Source organism: Schistocerca serialis, chromosome 4 (assembly GCF_023864345.2).
Source record: "Schistocerca serialis cubense isolate TAMUIC-IGC-003099 chromosome 4, iqSchSeri2.2, whole genome shotgun sequence".
NCBI lineage: Eukaryota > Metazoa > Arthropoda > Insecta > Orthoptera > Acrididae > Schistocerca > Schistocerca serialis.
The window spans coordinates 939,524,559-939,536,780 of NC_064641.1; positions in this window are offsets into that span (position 1 = coordinate 939,524,559).

A 12,222-nucleotide genomic window follows, 5' to 3' on the forward strand; every position below is an offset into this window, starting at 1 on the left:
ATGACTCAGTTACAACAAAGACACGGATCCTGTTGGCGAACATGTTTCGAAATCCGCAAGTTGGTGACTGATTGTTGAGAACGTCTTATCTCTAGCTGGCGTCTGAACTGAACTTTCTACTCTGTACGCCAAGTACGAGATAATTTGTGGGTCCATTCCCCCCCCCCCTCCCCCCCCCCCCCCCACCAAGATTTTTATTAGTTTCGGTGATACAGATGGACTACAATGAGATGACGAGTCAAACTGTGTGAAGCGCTTAACACGGCTTCTGGGAGTAGTTTCGCCATTTTGGCCGTAGCGGTCAACGTTTTAAGTAACAGAACACGGTATGTTGTCCTCGATGGCTACTGTTCAGCGGACAAGAGGGTATCTTCAGGAGTGTCGCAGGGAAGTGTGACAGGAGCACTGTTATTCTACTTATACTTAAATGATCCGACGGGCAGTGTGAGCAGCAATTGGCGGCTGTTGGCTGATGACGCTGTGGTATACGTTAGGTGTCGTCGCTGAGCAACTGTGGAGAAGGATACGAGATGACCTGGACAGAATTTTTGTTCGGTGTGATGATGGCAGCTTGCTCTAAATGTAGGAAAACGTATGTTAATGCAGATTAGCAGAAAAAACTATTCCGCAATGTTCGAATACAGCACTGGTAGCCTGCTGCTTGACACTGTTATGACGATTAAATATCTGGGCGTAACGTTCGAAACTGGTATGGAATGGAACGGGCACAACCTACTGGTAGCAAACCTAGCAGCACACCATTGAGCTGCTTCGATGTTTTCCTTTAATCCGACCTGGTAGGGACCCACACAAGCGAACAGTACTCAAGAATGGGTCGCACTACTGTTCTATACGCTGTCTCTCTTATTTATCAGCTAAACTTTTCAATAAAAGGGACAGCGTATAGAGCGGTAGTGCGACCCATTCTCGAGTACTGTTCGCTTGCGTGGGTCCCTACCAGGCCGGATTAAAGGAAGACATCGAAGCAGCTCACTGGCGTGCTGCTAGGTTTGCTACCAGTACGTTGTGGGTGGAGCAGTAAGGAAATGGCTAGTAGTGGTACAAGGTACCCTCCGCCTTGCACAGTACAGCGGCTTGCGGTCTGTGTACGTAGGTGTGTCTTGTTGGAATCGTGCCTCGATCGCTGCTTCAACGCCGTCTTTACATTTCCTGCAGCTCTTTTTGAAACGAATTTAGTGTTTTGCTGAGTACTACGTATTTCAGTTTTGGCCGCAGTGAGCGTGCTGCTGGGGATGCCTCTTCCAGCCCTCTGCCTGAGTCATCTGAAGTTGCCACCCCATTGTTTCATAGTTTTTGAAACGTACGCTGTAACTCTAGACTTCTCTGTAAAATTGTTTAATAGTCCTGCAGAATTTTGCAAAAAAATTATGAATAGCTGAACGAACAGCTGTGAAACTGGCAACAGATTTTCGAGAAATCTGCATTTTTTTCCAAAGTTCTTGATATGTTTTCAAGTTCTCTTTGCAAATGGTTCTGTAGAATTTCGCGAAGAAAACACTAGTAACTTGGAAAATTTTAATGCTGAAAAAAACTTATTTGACGATTTGTGAAAATAAAATTGTTATCACGGTTCTGTGGAGCACCCCAAGAGCAATTTCCTGTTAACATATTTATGATTGCGTTTATGTGGGACACGATTCACTGTTATACGTCTTTTGGATCGGAAGCTGAGCGCCGCTGCCCTAGCTGTGGTCCCTGCGTGCAGGTGCACGTGGGCGCACATCGCGCCCTCTGTCGTTGTGCGCCCGACTGCTGACAGACAACCCCAGCGGTCTAACGGCATGTGGCCCCTCTAGTCTACTTATTGCGTTGTATTACAACGACTTTAACTTAATTTGATACTCTTTGCTACAATAAATTAAGTACCGGATCTGAATATAGCAGTCTCTGTAACGTGCTTTCACGAATTCCTCTTACTGCAGTGTTCGATACATACTGGGATTTTCCAACTTTTAGTATGACACACGCTAGGATGCGAAGAGTGAGATCCGAAGACAGTGCGTGTGTGTGTGTGTGTGTGTGTGAGAGAGAGAGAGAGAGAGAGAGAGAGAGAGAGAGAGAGAGAAACTATGTGCAAATGATGTTAGCTCTAGGAAATGTCTGCTGCGTATTGAACGCCAGAAATTAATTATAGCAGAATTTTTCGAGGACTTCACTTCATAGTTTGGAGATCCTTATTTTTTTTTATATCGCATCCGCTGGGAACAGACTTTTCGTTGTCTCCTTATATACTCTTTCACATAACAGAAGACATGACTCTGATAGACACTACAGAGCACAAAGTCAGACTAACAAGGAAGATGTGAAGCTTGTACTTGGGTCTGACGTACGGTAAGAATTTGTGACTTAGAAAAATGGAGGGCCAGAAAAAGACAAATTATATGTAAGTTGCGAACAGTTGACGATGACATAAGCGACATATGAATCTTCTTTACCATTAGTGAAATAAGATAAACTTCTTTCTGATGGGGAAGGTACTGTTATACTTGGTGTCCAACTATTTGCACGCTGTCTGGTTATATGGGTGTTGAAATGAAAGCTAAAAAAACTGCTGTATCGAGGCAGCCAGTTACGAGACGAAACGAGGAATTCTCTCAGGACATATGTCAGCAACTGTCCTATCTCGTACTTTCTCTTCTCTAGCTTCGGATGGATCAACGGACGTGCGCGATGTTGCCCCAGTACACAACTTTTATAATTGCAATTGGTAATTTTAATGTCTTTGCAGATCTTGCCCGTCTGGAGACATTGCAGCTAAAACATGAGGATTAGAAACATTTCAAAAGTAATATTATGCCTACAAAAATATAAAGGTAGATTACAGTAAAGTCAATAATGGCTAAAGTCGACGGTGCTGCACGCTTGCTCGAAAACTTTTTAGATCATCCTGTACTAAAATATTACTGCATTGTACACCTAGAGTCACTGTGTGGAAAAACCTTAAAACCTAAAATATGCAGCATGTGTGAGTGAACGTAGAGATACGGCGTTGATTACACGATAATTCTGAGGCTACTGTGAATAGCTGTATTTCGAGTATGGTGAACTTGACCTAGATGAGCAGAGAGAACAGACAACTCCAAGTTCGTAGCTCTCAGGGCCGCACGTGACAATCTCTCTCTCTCTCTCTCTCTCTCTCTCTCTCTCTCTCCGCATCCAGAAATGTGGCTCAGAGTTACGTTCAGCAGACGACTCTCTCCGATAACTACGGCACCATAAGCGGGGTCCACGACAGCACCCACCCTCTCATCGGAGAGACGATTTCCGGTTACTGGTGACTGGTGCTCCAATAAGCGTGTCTTTTGAACCGACGTAAATTAATTGATTTCATTGTGTGAGTAAGTTATTCTCTTACCTCCTGTAATCGAACAAGATCCTGCCGCTGATTTCCGGTCCCGCCAGTGAACACAGCCTTGGGGTTGGATCCGACCCCAGCGAGTCTGCTTTGTTATAACTCCACACTCCCTTTTCTGAGAGCGCTGTGGTTCCAGCTACCCTGCCAGCCAGTCGTCCCGAGAACGCCGAGGAGGCAACGTCAGTCTGGTGAGTGACGTGCAGCTACCCTCTCTATCCGAAACCTACAATACCCGCGCTCGGGTGGGATCCGACCCCACCTTACTGTTTACGTCACACTTATTAGTTTCTTTTGTGGGAAGGATTCAACCCCATATTGATGTTTATATTACATCTATCTTTGGTATCTCTTCTAGTATCTTACTAAAATGGCGCCTCAACTCCTTAGAACTCCTGAGGAGGTATACAACTAGCTTCTCCGACAGGAGACTGAGTCAGAAGATGGCGTCAATACCGATGCAGAAAACTGTTCAGAAACCGAGGATGATATATTATCTAATACTGATGACGAGGATGATGTATTGCATTGTGCGCCAGGAGCAGTCGGGTTTGATAATTCTCAGTCAGATGTAGATGATAAGCGAAATTTTGAGCTAGGTAAAGACTTGGAGACAATATGGACCAACAAACCCATCCATTCCAAATTTTCTAGGACACCAGCGTCAAATATTATTACTCATCCCCCTAGTCCACCTGGGCAAGCAAGGGGGGTCACTAGTGAATTGGAAATATTTTATTATTTATAATTCGAAAATTGTAGAAAAAATTTTTTGCACACAAATCTTGAAATCGAGAAATCTAGGCAAAAGTACAATACGGTCCAGAGGTTTCATTCACCAACAGAGAGCGTTGAAATAAAAGGGTTGAAGGGCCTTCTCTTCATGAATGGTGTCTATGCTCAGCGTAGATGAGATGTTCTCAGCAACCTGTGAACCTCCAGTATTCCGTTGCACTATGGGCAAGAAAAGGTTTGCATTTCTTCTAGAAAACCTCCGCTTCGATGATAAAGCCACCAGAGAGGCCAGAAAAATCAACGACAAATTTGCGGCTTTCAGAGAAGTGTGGGACATGTTTGAATCTAACAGTGAAAAAAATTATAGTCCATCTGAATATGTCACAGTAGATGAGACTCTACTGTGTTTTCGGGGTGCCTGCCCATTCATAACGTATATCCCATCGAAATCCGACAAAAATGGATTGAAAATAATGTCACTATGCGACACAAGGACATTCTATTTTTTGCGTGGCATTCCATACACTGGCAAGGACAACAGAATAAATAGGAGACCTGGAGATTTGCCTTTACCTGCCCAGTATGTTTTGCGCCTGACGGAATCTATCAGGGGTTCTAATAGAAACATTACAGCGGACAATTGGCTCTCCTCACTGGAGGTGACTGACGCCCTCCTCCAAAAGAAACTCACATTTGTAGGTGCACTGAGGAGGAACAAACCGCAAATACCACCATCAATGCTGCTTTCCGCTCCAGTAGGCTCTTCAACATTTGTGTATCTGGACGACATTCACCCCAAGCAGAAATAAAAAAGTTTTACTGATATCGTCTATGCATTTCTCTGGAGAGATAAATGAAAAATCAAATAAGCCTTAATTTGTGGAGTTCTACAATCTAACTAAAGAAGGGGTCGATGTATTAGATATGCTTTGCCACAGCAGGACCACAAAAAGAAAATCGAGAAGATGGCCCATGCGGTATTTTTATGCTATTTTAGACATCGCTGCTATAAATAGTTCTATCATTTACAAAAGCAATAGCAAAATGGACAGCTTTTCAAATGACGCGAGAATTTCTCAAAAATCTTGCGCTCTCTTTGACAAAACTTCTTATGGAAAAGAGGTTGAATAACACACGTCGTCCCCATGAGCTCCGTTCGTCTATTGGAAAACTTTCAGAAAAAGAACCAATCGAATTAGACAAGCCTACTCAAGCACAGCCACTAAAGAAAAGATGTGATTTTTGTGACAGATCAAAAGATAGGAAGGGGAATGTTTTTTGTAGTAAGTGTAATCGTTCTATATGTGGGGAGCATAAAGTTATTATATGCCCTGGCTGTAAAGGAACTGATATGTGATAAGTATGTATTTTCAGGGCTGTATGTGATCGTTTCCAGGATAACATTATACATTTCTTATTTGTTCCTATTATATTATGTGTACAAAAACGTTTATTATTGAGAACTTTATATTTCGAAACTGCTGACACTATAATTATTTTCTACAATTAGTAATAGATGTTTCTCATTTAGTTCCTATCTTTAGAATTTCTAAAGCACTCAGGTTCCTAGTTGATGACTGAATCTATTGATTTTTAATATTTTCAATAATTTTATAGAGAATATTTCTATTAAGGTATTTTTTTTTTGTAATCAAGTTCATATTTTTTCCCAAAGTACTTTATATTCTTAATTATTGACTATAAAAATGAAAAAACATGTTGTTATAACAAACATTATGTGTGTTTAATTGACAGTAAAACTTTTCCCATTATTCATTTTTTACTTTACCCCGAAAAATCGATATTTGGAGGGGGGAGGGGGGTCTGATCCAACCCCACCTTACCGTTTATGTTAGGAAACTTCACCTTACCGTTAGAGGGTTAAATTGTATGATGCATCTGAACTCCTCTGTGAAAAAAATAGCGTACGTCTTGCTAAAGTTGGAAATCCCCATCATGTATCGAACGCTGAAGTCACAGGAGTTCGTGAATGAACGTAATGGAGACTGCTATCTTCAAATCCAGTACTTAATTTATTGTAACAAAGAGCAGCATATTAAATTAAACTTGTTGCAATACAACGCTGGCAGTAAGTCGACCAGCAGCCGTGAGTCTGGTGATTGTGAGGTTGCCGGGAATCGGATACATAACGACAGTCGGCTTGGCTCTGACAAGGGAACCTCCCCATCGCATCCCCCTCAGATTTAGTTATAAGTTGGTACAGTGGATAGGCCTTGAGAAACTGAACACAGATCAATCGAGAAAACAGGAAGAAGTTGTTTGGAACTATGAAAAAAATAAGCAAAATATACAGACTGAGTGGTCCATGCTTAACATAGGCAATATTAAGGACAATAGCCGCTCAGTAGCGCTGTGGTTAGCGTGAGCAGCTGTGGAACGAGAGGTCCTTGGTTCAAGTCCTCTCGAGTGAAAATTTTAATTTCTTATTTTCAGGCAATTATCAAAGTTCAGGCACACACACACAATCAACTTCGCTCTCCCAAGTTGCAGGACATGTTCAGATTTGCTTGGACATATGCAGGATTTGACGGTGTACACACGGAAAAATTTGAAAACGTTAAAAACATATGTTTTGCCAGAGCACAGGGAAAACTGTGCGACTGTGAAACTGTTGCATTCATTTGTTGCAGTTTATGAGACAAACTCTTGTGATTTCATCACTTTTTTGGGAGTGATTATCACATCCACAAGAAAACCTAAATCGGGCAAGGTAGAAAAATCTTTTTACCCATTCACCAAGTTTACAAGTTAGGTGGGTCGACAACATATTCCTGTCAAGTGTCGTATAGAATATATCAGACGTGTTTTCCTGTGGAGCAATCGGTTGACCTATGACCTTGCGATTAAATGTTTTCCATTCCCATTGGAGAGGCACGTCCTTTCGTCTACTAATCGCACGGTTTTGCGGTGCGGTCGCAAAACATAGACACTAAACTTATTACAGTGAACAGAGACGTCAATGAACGACGGACAGATCATAACTTTGCGAAAATAAAGAAAGTAAACACACTAATGTTTTTTTCTCCAGGCGTCTGACACAGCTGGCCGCTCAAGAAGCATCACGTCAAGGTCACTTGGCTTTCTTACCGAAATATTTATGACACCAGTTTGCACTAGTGACAGTCTCATATAAAAAATTTTACAGGTCGAGAATTTGCGTTACAAACGTGTAGAAACAAAATCCTGTAAATATAACAGCATCCAAAAAATTTTCGCCAGCATAGTGATACATTCACGCATATATACACATTTCATAACTCTTAAAGTACGATTCTCGGTTTCCAAACCAGAGTCCCTAACCACTACTCATTATTCCTTGCTTTATTAGACATATACATATTCGTCAACACTTCTTCAATATTTCATCATAATAAATACGTAGCACAATCAAATTCCTGATATAGCATCAGCTTATTGATCATAAACATACCGCAACAGCGTAATACACATCGTCATCATAACATCATAAGACCTCAGCCAAATCTCAAAATCGTCATAGCTTCCTCCAATAATTTCAAAACCTAAAAAAAATTCTCTGCTCATTTCAATAGTGTCATCTACCTCAAACGTACTTTAAAAATCAAGATCCCATACCAAATACATCATTCAAAGCTCTCATAGTATCAAAGTGATTCTGAAAAAATATGGAGAGTTCACAAAGTACATACAAAATACAGTTTCATAAGTGTGAAGTTATCCAACTGTGTAATTGCATAAACATGTGTCACTGATGTAGTAAAAAAAATGTATGTCTCTCTCAGTTAAATGATCAGATAGCTGTGTAATTTATGTGTCAGAGAAATATGGTACCGATGTGTAAAGTTGTATAAGCAAATACCATATTAGCTAGGGCTCCTTGTGCTTGCCAAACACATGGTACACAAAGTAAGCGTGTACCCCCCCCCCCCCCGAGGATTAATGTAATTATACCCTCAGGTGTTACAGATTTCAGCAATAGAATGAAATGTATCACGGAAAACCTTTGTGTCATTGTATTTGAAATATCTTTAAAAATAAATGTTTTAAGTACAAAATTAATCACTCAAATACGTGTACTGTAGCGCTAAACTGTGCGTCTTGTTGGAAGATAATCTCTGTGGAAGTGTCGTAGTTATCGTCCGCCGAAACCTACGTTCTGCAGAAGTCAATGTACTTACCTCATGATAAACAAAAGTAAAATGCTTTGCGTATAGATATCTTAGTTATTACGCTTATTGCCGTGATGAAGAAAGTACTGTGCTGTAACGTATTGTTGTGCTACGGAAAAGGCTGTCTCCTTGTAGCTATACCACAAAAGTTACTACTAAAACATGTTTTACTTTCCAGAATAATACATAAAACTGTGCAGGCATACAACAAAAAAACCGCAAAAGCAACATTGTAAATTGTCACTCATTAGTAGCGTCGTGATAAAATCGTGTAGCTGTCACATAACTACCACTGTGTCATCTAGTATCTCACAGAAAGTACTTTAAATCCAGAATGTATTTTCAAGTAAACCAAAATGTTGCATTAAAATCTCATTAGCAGTACTGGTAAATGTTCTAAGTATGTGAGCCTTATAGTCGTTACGTAATCGTGCAACTAACGAGCAAGAATGTACACACACAATAACACTGTGTCGTCTGTTCACAATAACAATGCATTCGTAATTTCTGTTTAAATATGTTCTCTTGGTTCTTGACTGGATATTTAACTTCAAACATTGTTGCATGGTAACAGTTTCTAAGTCTGACAAAGCATATTAGTAACATAAAGTGAAAAGTTATATGGCAAATACAAAGTTAAAAAAACAGATTATCACTCAATAAGCGGCTTTATATGTGAAGTGTGGTGAAATCCTTTACTCTTCATAGTACTCAGAGTTTGAACTGGAATGCAATTGTCATGCAGTATACGTCGGTAAAGAATACTGGAATTTTTCTCAAGGTTAGCGTCTATGTTATTTTTCTCTGAGCCAGCCGGCGCACGTGGCTGCCTGCGGTGCGGGTGGGTCATTGTCTGTTTCTTTGTTGGCGCGCGTCGTTATTGGGATTAGGAGACCTAACTTCTACAAATTCACCTTGACGAGAAGGCCCTGCCCTGTTTGAAGCTCGCCAGTTCTGATGGAATTCAGGTGTGTCGTTTTGTCGGTATTTTACATAGTTTCTTGTTTGTCGGTCATGTGGTGGAGAATTTCTCCCGGAATCGTAACTGCGTGGTGGACGGTTGCGTCTGAAGTTATTCTGTCTCCCTTGATAATAATTATTTTGGTTCCCAAATTGTCTGTTTCTATGGTTGTCTCTGTCATAGTCATTACTGCGGAGAGGTGATCTTTCCCTGTAATTATTACTACTCTGCCAACGGTTGTCATACGGGTGGTGTCTGTTTTGGTCACGATTTGTGTTGTGAGAATAGCCTTGTCGCGTCCAGTTATTATTTCTTTCATCGCGGAATTGCGACGGATGTGACCTATAATTGTTGTGTTCCTGTTTTCGCGTTCCGCGATTGTCAGTGTCAGTTTCTAATTCTTGTAAGAGTCCCTGAAAAGCTTCAGTGTCGTCTTTGCAACGTCCTGCCAAAATAATATGTCGTAAATGTTCAGGCAATTTGATTAAGCAAATGCGGATGAGTTCTTAGGGGCTGTATGGTTTTGACAGGTACTGATTCTTGTGCAACATGTCTTCAAAATATTTCACAAGACCGGAAAATTCTGATTGTTCGAAATGTTTCATCATTATGATGCTATGTTTTACTCGGTCTTGTGTAGCTTGAGACCAATATGCTGAGAGGAAGGCATGGTAAAATTCTCCTTCACTGTGGCAATCATGAATGACCGATCGCATTCTTATGGCTGGTTCATTCTCTAAGTAGCCACACATAAATTCTAATCTGTGTTCTAATGACCAGTTGGGAGGAAAACAATGAAAGAATTGATGAAGTCACTCTTGTGCATGAATGTCGTTACCAGAATTCTTAAATGTTTTGAATTTACGTGTAGTAATGAACAGCTTATAGCCAAAATCATCATGTCGGCGAGTCGCATGTCTGTCATTGTTATGTCGTTTCGGCGGTTCCATCTCAAAATTCGGTGTACCTTGCCAATTTCTTTCATAATTTCCGAAGTGCCCTGTGTTATTATTTTGTGGCTGTTCCGTATTTCTATGTTCCTCTTCCCGTATTGGAGCGCGAATGTCCTCTGAAATACGTAATTCTTGTATTACCTGTGTCAGCTGATCTTGTACTTCCCGGATTTCTCTTTGGTGTTGCGTATTAATTTGATTCTGATTTTGTTTGAATTTCCTAATTTGTTCGCACGCTTCTGTGTCATTAAAGACTATCGGTTTTGTGTCATTGAGATTATCATCTACCTTCGTAGATAAATTATTTAGCTGATCCCAAAGTTCAAATACTTTCTCTGATAATGAACTTATTTCCTCAGAGTGTTTTTCTGAACCAAGTTTCAGAGTATCTACTGTGTCCTTTAAGTTTTCCTGAGTTTTTGCAAGTTGCGTAACTGAATCGGTAGATGCAACTGAGTCAATTTTAGCTTGCAAGGTGTCGTGATTTTCATGAAAAATGGTTTGCAGTTCTTTTATGGCTGCTTCGTGATTCTGTAATGCATTTTCATGTCGCGAAAAAATAGGTTGAAAATGCTCACAAATTTGTGTTTTTACTTCATTACAGACTTTTTGACATTTCGATTCAATGTTATGTAACTCAGTAGTTAAATCTTCACGTGTTTTTTCAAGTGTGGTGTCTAACTTTTGAAGCTGTTGCTGTGTTTGTCTCTGATTTTGTTCCATTGTGTCTAACTTTTGAAGCTTTTGTCCTATTTGTTGCATTAATTGTAATAACAATGCACTGGTGTCTGAAACATGTTCCTCAGTGCTATTCGGCAATGCATTTGAACCGGCAATATTCGCAGCTTAAAAAGCAGAAAATGTATCTTGACTTATTTGAGAAAACGGTGAGGACGCAAAACCTGAATCTACAGTATTTGCAAGATTGTGTCCTGTCATTTCGAATTCCTGAGGCAATCTGTTGGCGACCGATCGATCGATAATGCTTCCCTGTTCACTAATTGTTTCACTGTCTACACCATTGTTTGCAGCCCACTCCATTTCCCTATGCACAATTACCAAATTACTACTTTTAACATTAGTTAATTCATTACTTGGTGGCGCTAACACACTGCTTTCGTCTTCACTGTCATTTATCAGTTTACTTTGGAGCCTAGTATTACGTTTTTCACACGCCATTATTGTCACAATATTTCACACGATAACACAGAAATGCACAATTTGAAGAGCAAAAATAAGAGCACTGAAAATAATATCTAGTTAATTGCAGCTACGAAACACTTGGTGCAAATCTACATGCATGCCACAACTGATTTGCTGTACAACAATGAAAAACTACAACTACAAAGGAAATTCTCTCTATAATTACGCGCTAGCAATAAACAAAGGCTACACTAATTACACGAACTACATGAAAAAATCAGAAGATTCCAGTGAGGTATCCTCGGCTAAGTGTCGACATATGAAATGTCCCCTTTGAACAATTTATACAGGACTGTGCTTAAACTGACACACAATATTTTTTTAGCGCAACGCAATCTGACTTTCAATAATCTCTACAAGAGAATGGCCCTGACTAACATTAACCTATATGTTTCACAAATCACTTACCTCACAAAAATCTTCGTTACTCGAACTACTGCAATACAGCGAGCGCCACTACTGCCAGCTAAATGAAAGATTCAAACTGCGGAAGGCACTAACTACTGATATGCATAGTTAGCAAATGAAAGATTTTGATAGAGAACAAACAATGTATTTACCTTAATAGTCATTATATATATAGCAGCTCATGACATCCAGTCTTACAAATTTCAAAACTCCGCCATCTCTCTTCCCACATCCACCACTGCTGGCGGCTCACCTCCAACTGCGCAACGCTATGCGCTGTTAACAGCCAACAGCCCAACACTACAATGGCAGACAACAATGCAAACTAGCCACAGACTGCACACAGCACAGCCAGTGAGTTTCATACAGAGCGCTACGTAACGTTGCCAATAAGAAAACATAAACAGTCTACTTATAACT